Genomic DNA, 9077 nt, shown 5'->3' on the forward strand with positions numbered 1-9077 from the left:
TTTTTTTTTTTTACAAATATTTTGTATGGAGAGAAGATACCCACATGTAAACTGACTTGTTAGCATTTGAACGAAAAAAAAATGTGAAAGAAAAGACTGGAAACACAAATAAAATACGAAAAGGTACAATGGGTATATTAACAACTGGATTACAATGACACATCTTTGTTTCGCACACGCTCGTTCGCACAGTTTTCCAACGCCTGCTCTCCGTGCTGATGCACCGCTCAATCCCGTCCTCGCGCACTTCGCACTCCTGTCGTTCCCCGATCGCTCTCTCTCACCGCATGCGATGCGAGCAAGGTCCGAGGTTGCATGCGCGCGTCGAAATCCACGCAGGTGCGCCAAAGCGGTGGACGGGTGGACGCACCACTCAGGGTCCAAGGGGCGGACGGCCGCCGCCCAGGGGAAGGAATTCCGCAGTAATAAAAAGACAAACGCTAACAGACTCGAGACTTCTTTCAAACATTTCCGGGCTCTCACAACAGGTTGCATAGAGAAATGTGCTTTTACCGCATTTTCTTGGCCAATAAAATATACGCAAGAAACTAAACTGAGAAAGAAACAAGCGCCTAATGAATCGGGCCAACAAACGACTAATCTAGCAGATAGAATGATGCTGACGGTGCGGATATATGAGAAAAAATGTAAGCATCGTATGCAACTACCTTATAAAGAGGTGGCAAATCGTGGTACTGAGATGCTTAGCTCAATAATTTTCAACAAACTTGCTTCAAATCCTCATTTCAGGGTGATTGAAATATTCCACTCGATTGAGCACTATTGTATGAAAGCATTTTCGTTGGTATGCTAAAAGTGAGCAAACTATTCGTAGTAGAACACAGCATTCACAAAATACAACTTGAACAGGTTTGGGTGTTGTAAACAAAACAGCTAGGCGCCTCTCCAGGACGACGACGCGCTTCGCTGCTGGCACAGAGCCCTACATAGATGAGCAGCAACAGCAGCGCATCGTTCAAGGCTGATTCAAGTCCTGTCATCTAGGAAACGCTTGCTAAACGGAGGGTACAAAACCGAGACCATCGATCTGCTGAAAAAGCGATTACTATAAAGCTCGAAGGATGACGCGACAATCGCTTAGCCGGCATGACGGCGGCAGTTGTATTTTGTTTCAAAGAGGGCGCTCCGTTCATCCAACGGCCGCTCGTTCGCTCGGCTCGACGTTCGGTGGCACCGCGCACGGAAAATGCTTCTTTCTTCAAGAAATATTCCATGTAAGTTCTCAAATTTTTTCATTCAGGTTTTATAAAGCGTTTGTGTATATTGGAGCAAAATATTAGCCTCTTAGATTGAGCATTTTTTAAATTACAAGCGTTGTCTTACATTTCATTGTTGCTGCAGGCTGCGTAAGCCATGTGCTAGGGAGATTTGTCTTCTTTTAGCATATTTCTTACGTTGTTAACTTTTCAAAAGTGATTCTCAAGTATGCGCGACTTGATTCCGATCATTTTGCAGCTTATTTCAAGTTAAACCGTTGCTGTTTTGCAGAGTACTGATTTCCTAAAGTAAACAACTGCGTCGCATCGTAGCCCTAAAAGCCAACTTCGGATATTCACGGCGTTACAGTGGCTGGAACGGCGTATAGCCGTCACTTGGCTCGGCCGCTCGTGTTCCCTCGGGTGACCTCGGGCGGAGTCGGTGGAGTCCGGGCAAAAGCATATATTTTCGTGTCTGGTGCGATAAAACGCTAACCGCATGAGTCGCGCGGCAGCACTATGTGCAGTGAGCTGAGGACCGCTAAGGCATTGCCGCTCGGCGCTGTCGCCCAGGTTCTGGGTTTTTAGAAATCGCTCATGATGCTGGAACCAGCTCGCGAGGCAGCCAATCGCAAAAGGCTTTGGGGTACTCACCTTCGTTGTTTTTTTTTTTTTGTTTTTTTTGCATGCAAAGTTTGTTTCCCTTGTCCGGTATGAGCGAAAATCCTGCAGACGCTCATTTCGTCTGATCCGTGCATATATGAGCGCATCGAGACGGTTTAGTAAAAGCTTGGTAGGGTAGTATTGCAAAACAAAAAAGGCTAGTGCGGCTAGATATTGCTAATTTTCGAAAGTTGCAGAAAAACGCCACTGCTTTCAATCATGTCTGCATCGCAGTATAGTAGCACGCCGCTGCGCTGGGACCATTTTTTTGAGGTGGCGGGGGGGTGACAGTGCTCCCCCCTTTATTCCAGTGTTAGGAATGCCTGAAAACTTTTCTCTGACAATGGCCTGTGCGTGGGGAACTGCATCCCAAGCAGCGTGGACTGTGGTAGATGCATGTACTGCACCTAACTATTATCCCTGAATCAGGTTCTGTCGCCACTGTGCATGAATTCCAGCCTCATAGGGAAGCCGACTTGTAGGTTTTGCAACTGGTCTGTTATAGCATGTCCAGCAGGGCGGGAGCCTTCAGTGTGAGCGCTGGGTGGGCTCAGACAATTTCAGTTCCAGGCCGGGTTCGGGTTTGTAGCATGAGGCCCGGGTCGGGCTCAAAATTAATGCCCGTGCACACCTCTAGTCGCGTCGGTTGTGTAGCACACGTTTGGCGCCCGTGCATGCTTTTAATTTTGTTCTCCGCAGCATGACACTTTGCTCCAGCATCAAGACTGCATGAAACATCAGTATGCATTTTCCGGTGGTTATGCTAACTGATCGCCCCACCGCCCTGGCACAGCTATGTTATACCATGTGTAACATAGAGTTGAAATTAGTACTTTTTTTGAGGCAGCTTTCAATTGAAATTATAGATTAACTAAACAGAGAAGAGCCGTGGTATGCTTTTATCATGATTTAGAGGCATCGATTTAATGGAGACTTTCTTTCCTTGCATTTAGGGCTCTTTGCTCTATAACGCCCGCAGTCCAGCTGCTCCACTTGTATCATCGCACTGCTTTTGCACAAGCAATCATCTGCCATCAAAGGAGTGCTGCGTGAATGTGAGGCAGACAACATCATCATCATTTTGGTGCTGCATAACCTGTCAACAACTGTGGGAGCCTTGCCATGAAACATGCTGTGTGTAAGGAAGCATTGCCTCGGTAGGTATGACACATTGCCTTTGTTTTGCTTTATATAAAGGCTTTAAAAAAGGCTCTGCTGGCTTTTCGCTATATGATTGCATGCTATATGACTTTTTCTAGCTTTTTAGCTCAAGACTTACTTGTTCAGAAGTCTTGCCCACAGTATGCAGAAAATAATATCCTTCATGTCCCTGGCAGGGCTTTAATAGCTGGTGCTATATTTCGTTGCTTTATTTCAACAGTATGTGACTATTTCAAGTTGAGGCATGATTGAGTGAACCTGTGGTGTAATAGCACAATAACAGACATAGCTTGTTGAACTGACGAAGTAGTTGTCATTTGCGTAACACGGGAGAGCAGGTGCTTTAAGTGATGGAATATTTAGCATACTTGATTATGCTTGCATTACAAGAATTCGCAGGAAGCCTGTATTGAGGTTTCAGAGAAGAAAGCCATTACGTATTGCTCAGGTTATTTGCCTTCCACTCTCCCTTCATTACTGCTGCCTGCACTGTATGTATTTGTTCATACAGACATGAAGTTACTGACTGCTTGTACATTTCTGGTTGCCTACACTGGCTTCAGTCATGTAGATGTAATATTACTTTGATCTAAACCAGGCTATTTACTTTGCTCAAAGTGACAATTATAATTAATTCTCTCCCCAAGCCATTGAGATTTGCCATTAGCTCCCAACTCGCTTTATTCGCAGCTGCAATGAATTTATTCTGTAACCCTAGAGCAAGACATTTGCAGAAAGGAGATCATCATGCAATTCTCGTGCAAATTTTGTAAATTTTAGAGGACATTCTGTTTGTTTTTGCATATGCTTCGGTGGTCGGAAAACAGAGCAGACTAGCTTACAGTGCAGGAGGGGTGGGCTGCAGGACAAAAGGAAATTATTAGTGCAGCTGCTCATTCAGGCGTGCATTCCTTGTGCATTTATTGCTCTTATATATGTGCACCTTTGCCTGCATGCTTGCCAGGGCTTTCCCCATAATGGGTGGCAGTGATCTTGCCGCCCACCTCTCAGGGGGACTGCCCTTTACCAACTACTTGCCCACAACCAACTCACCTCCTGGGATTCAAATTTGTCATACTCAAGGACTATTTTCTGTGTTTGATGTTACCAGTGACGTCACTTAAGATACGCAGTGGGCATCATTGGTCCATTAGTTTCATTTCGGGATGTTGTCACCCCTTATATTCCCTACTCATATTTCTTCTTCTACATCCCCTTGCAACTGCCAAACGAAATAAGACGTATAATACTGCCAAACTCCCGCAGTCTCTAAATGCTAAGTCAACAACCAAAAAGCTTTTACATGTCTAAATAAAATTAGAAATGATCCGACGATTATTTTTTTGATTGTCATGTCTAGTCAGACGGTTTAGTGAACTGCCACATGACCAAGCAAATTGCAACTGTAAGTGCACTGAGGAGTCATGCGTTAGAGCAAGCATATGGATCTTGTGTTGCTTAGCTGCTTAACTCCAAATATCCTCCTTTGTCAGACAAGATATTTTTTTAGAAAACTGGATGGGGAGCCAGAAGAAAGCAGATTGGATTCTTAGCAGCATTGCTACTTGTTACACGTGCGTTCCACCCCTGTATACATGAACTCGGCAGTATTGGGTCGAGTACATCTGTCGAGTGAAAAATCAGTTCTGGGGTTCATGTATACACAGTCGGGTCGAGTAAAATAGGCGGCGGAGCGGGTTGCGTTAACTCGCTTGCAGGGGTAGGTTAATTCGCTTGACCCGCTTATCTAAAGGCATGTAGACGCTGTCCAGTCAGGGAGTCTAGTTATGGGGAACTCTGGGCTATGAAAAAGCCTCTGGAGCGGCGACGAGCGTCACTCGAAATGAATGCTTTTTAGCGTTCATCAACGATAAAAAATAATCGAAGCTCTCGATAGTAAAAGGCAATGGGATCAAATACGAGGAAGAATTTGCACAATAACTTCGAATCTCGATGCAACGCTCTGCTACGATACTTACTCACTAGAAAGCGAGTTCATGTAGACATCAGCCGGGTCGAGAATGATGACCTTGCTTACTCAACGCTGATTCAACCCGGTGCTGTCGAGTCCATGTAAACAGGGCTATTGTACTTGTAATTTTAGGTGAACTCTCATTTCGTGTATTGCACATTAAATTTGAGTGATATTGGTGCTTTCTTGCGTATGTGCTGTTTTGTTCTGCAAACAGTACTATTTCTCCAGACACAATCTTATTTTTAATTTGAGTACAAAATATTGTCCATTTTTGAAAAAAAAAAAGCAATTTGTGAGTCTGTTAAGAAATTTTGATTTTGAAATATATTCACAAAATAGCAACATTTTATAGATACTGAAATGTAAAATGTGTGCGAAACAACTTTTCAGCTCAGGATTAAACTGGGTTTTCAAGGAACTTATTGTGATAGGGTGAAAGTGAAAAATCACTGTCATGCTAGATGTATCGTTTTTTTATGATCCCATAGTCACATCAAGCATTGTATTTTATGGTGTGCTTAAGCAATGAAAATAATATTTGGCCTCAGATATTCAGGCAGATTACTATTCTCTATACCAACAACTACTATGAATTGGTTTTAAGAAATCAGATGTCCGAGCACCACACCTGTTACCTGGACATAAAATCACCCATGTATGCCTAACTGAATATAATCTTGCACGTGGAAGGTTGCCGATGGTATGGCCCTATGATTAGCTGTGATGAGGGAAAATGCATACCTGGTAGGCTGCTAGCTGATAAGGAAGTACAATATCATTGTACTCAGACCTAGCATAACATTTTCCTGCCTATGCAAAGTAAATTTCTAGTACCTGCTCAATTGCTCATTGCAGGCTGCCTGTAATAATTTTAGCTGAACAAGCATGCACTGTATGATTACTAGAACTTCTTGTTGGGCTTGTTCGTGTTTATTTATTATAAACTGAAGGCGCCAAAACAATGCACGCACACAAGAAAAAAACGGGACAGAGTTCCACTCACAACTGATTTATTGTGCAGAACAGAGTACATATATCTCACTGCAGGCACATGCCCAAGGAACACATTCAGCATCATGTAGTTTAACATAAGCTATGTTCAAGAAATGCTTTCTCAGAGAAAGAGGCTGTGGTATGAGGCATGGGCTTCTTGAACATATCTTATCTTAAACTACATGATGCTGAATGGGTTCTTTGCGCATATGCCGGCAGTGAGATATATATGTACTTTATTCTGCACAATAAATCAGTTGTGAATGGCGCTCTGTCCCGTTCTTTTTTTCTTGTTTGTGTGCATGTTGTTCTGGTATCTTTAATTTATAATGAGCACTGTATGAAAACTATTCCTTGGTACATTACAATTAAGGCAATTGTTTATAGTGGAATGCAGCAAGCAATAAAGCTGTGAAAACTAAAAAGCTGGAACTTGAAATGGTACGGTTATCTTGAGAATATTATATGCGTACACAGCCTTGAGAATATCTGCGATCTACACATCTCCTTCAGTTAGCCGATTGAAGATAGCTTGATTGACTCTGTCAGGGCAATTATTTCTTTATTCTGGCCGCAGTAATGTATGCGTACCTGTAACTGGTGTACTGCAGAAAAATATTCTTTAATGTGTTCTTTAATATCATCCAGTCTTGCATGCTTAGTAATCCATATTGTCTATTGCAGGAATGTTTAAGAATTTTTTAAAAATTAAAAGTTCTGGAGCCTGAACCGTCAGATTTTCAGGAACTGTAATTCTATATGAACACTAAGCATCTACCTGAAGTTATCGGTTTGCCGGAAGCAGGTTTTTACTTCCAAATATCTTTCTTTTGTATCTGGAATGGATATTATTTTGCATATAGGTTTATCATCCCTACGTCATAAGATGCTGCATGCCTTTGCAGGCCCAGAAACCTGTCGCAAAGTGCTCTAAAAGAAGAATGTGTGGCAATAGGCCTTCAATATATACAAGAACCCCTTTATAGTACAGCCACTGAGGCCAGCGAAAATATTTACTATATCATGGTGTTTACTGTATCAGTGGTCTGTGATGACATGGTCCTGAAAGTGCTGTCTAGTAGTTAAATAGGCACTTACTGAACACGTCTTGTTGCTTAATGAAAAAAAAACCTAAATACCTTCCATCTCGCTTTTATCATCTCTTTGTGTAATTTTTTCATTATCAAATTTCTCTAAATCTTGTGGAAGTACCTTTGAAGCATGAAGACGTGATTACGAATGCAACCAAGTTCGATTTCATGTAAAAACTAAAGCCTTGCATATACATGGTGTCCCTTTTTGCTCTTTCTGTCTTTTAAAAGGCAATAAGTAATAAATTCGCATGGCACTCAAGTGCTGTAAGACCTTACTCGCTGCACCTCCACTTTCTGCCACCACTGCCTCATGATTTGTACTGCACATTGCAGTGAATGTTGAGCCATTTCTTTCCCTTCCCTATTTCTTGCTGCACGTTTACTCCTTTACTTCCTGAATGGAACACGCTGCCTCCTTGCTATGTTTGTAGACAGCTTTACTTTTTTCTTCTTCGCGCTGCGCGCTTTCCTTCACGGCTCCAAGGCTTCTGTAAAGTAGGCTTCATCTGACTGCTGCTACGGCTAGTAGTAAAGCCACCTAAACGAACACTCGGGGTTATTGTTCTGTTTTCAAATACAAAAAGTCTTGGCTTCGCGACTCTAGGTAGTGCGCGGGAGTCGTCGCCAGGGTCAGAAGCACTTTAACCGATTTTTACCAAAAACATCTTTGCTATAAAGAGGGAAAATGTACAGTTGCCTATGGAAGATGAACTGGGACTTCAGTTTCACTTTACTATATCAGAGGTTTTACTAAGCGGGGTTCTGTATTTTGTACTCGATCGTATATAGCACCCAGACTTCAAATATGTGTTTGGATAAGTGTTGAGGTGAGGTTAGATCTTATTGTGATATATGCTTGTCTTCTGTGCAGATGTGATTTGTAAGACCGACGGACCAATCTCCTCAACAAACTGTTCCTGAACGGTTGTTTCCTGCGGGGTGCCCAGCTTACTACCTGGGCCATGTGCTTCCCCCGCCCCCTCAACCTCATCACTTGATCCATTGACCCTTCACTGCCAACTATCATGCTCAACACAGTCCACTCACCCGCCGGGATGGCGCAGTGGTTGCGGCGCTCGACTACTGTTCCCAAGGATGCGGGATCGAATCCCGGCCTCGGCGGCAGCTTTTCGATGGAGGCGAAAAGCAAGGCGCCTGTGTGCTGTTCGTTGTCAGTGCACGTTAAAGAACCCCAGGTGGTCGAAATTTCCGGAGTCCTCCACTACGGCGTCTCTCATAGTCTGAGTTCCTTTGGGACGTTAAACCCCACAAACAAACCAACCAACACAGTCCACTGCCACTTTCCATCCATGGTGGACACTGCCCTGAAATGCACCCATGCTCAGCCTCCTATTCCTGCAACACCTCTCGCACTACAAGGCTATAGGGCATCAACCCTGCTCAACATGTCCAGCCCCTTCCATCGTGACCAATGCACACTGCACCCAATCACATCTACCTGGACTACCTGGTCCTGTGCTGCTTAGTGCCCTCTTTCCAATTACACCTACTAGCCTCTCCCATATTAACCCTGTATCCAATGCCTCCTGCACTGCATTTTGGCCCTCTGATGTCCTTGTGGCGTTTACATGTATATGAGCTCTGAATAAAATGTTTTCGGAAAATATTTTGCTTGCCTCATTTAATTGCATGGTTTTTATGGCTCCTTAGGGAGATTACATGCAAGGTGGTATTGGGAAATGACTGCATAAGAAAACCACAATTATCAGAGTGACAGTTAAGCAAATGGCAGCAGTAAGGGCAAGGGTGAAATAACTGCATGGCTAAAGGTGGCTTAACAGTGGCAGGCCACGTGTGCCGATGAATACTTGTAGCATGCCAATAAATACCAATATATGATACTAGCGGCACGGCCGGTTTATTGTCAATGTCAGTTGGGCCAATGAATTCTAGTGGCATGCCAATACCTGACACTAGGGGCACGGCCAGCTGATAGCCTATGTTGGCAGTGCC

At 43.5% G+C, this 9077-nt stretch overlaps 1 long non-coding RNA gene across 1 annotated transcript; it reads left to right on the forward strand.

The window, feature by feature from the left end:
• Window positions 1-1152: 1152 nt before the first annotated feature.
• On the forward strand, window positions 1153-8283 carry LOC146177638 (uncharacterized). Its single transcript, XR_014701334.1, has 3 exons — window positions 1153-1235; window positions 2834-3037; window positions 7975-8283. It is a non-coding gene; the product is annotated as an uncharacterized LOC146177638 (long non-coding RNA).
• The last annotated feature ends 794 nt before the right edge of the window (window positions 8284-9077 follow it).

The sequence above is a fragment of the Amblyomma maculatum genome, chromosome 10 (genome assembly GCF_055883805.1).
Source record: "Amblyomma maculatum isolate TAMU_Amacu chromosome 10, ASM5588380v1, whole genome shotgun sequence".
Classification (NCBI taxonomy): domain Eukaryota; kingdom Metazoa; phylum Arthropoda; class Arachnida; order Ixodida; family Ixodidae; genus Amblyomma; species Amblyomma maculatum.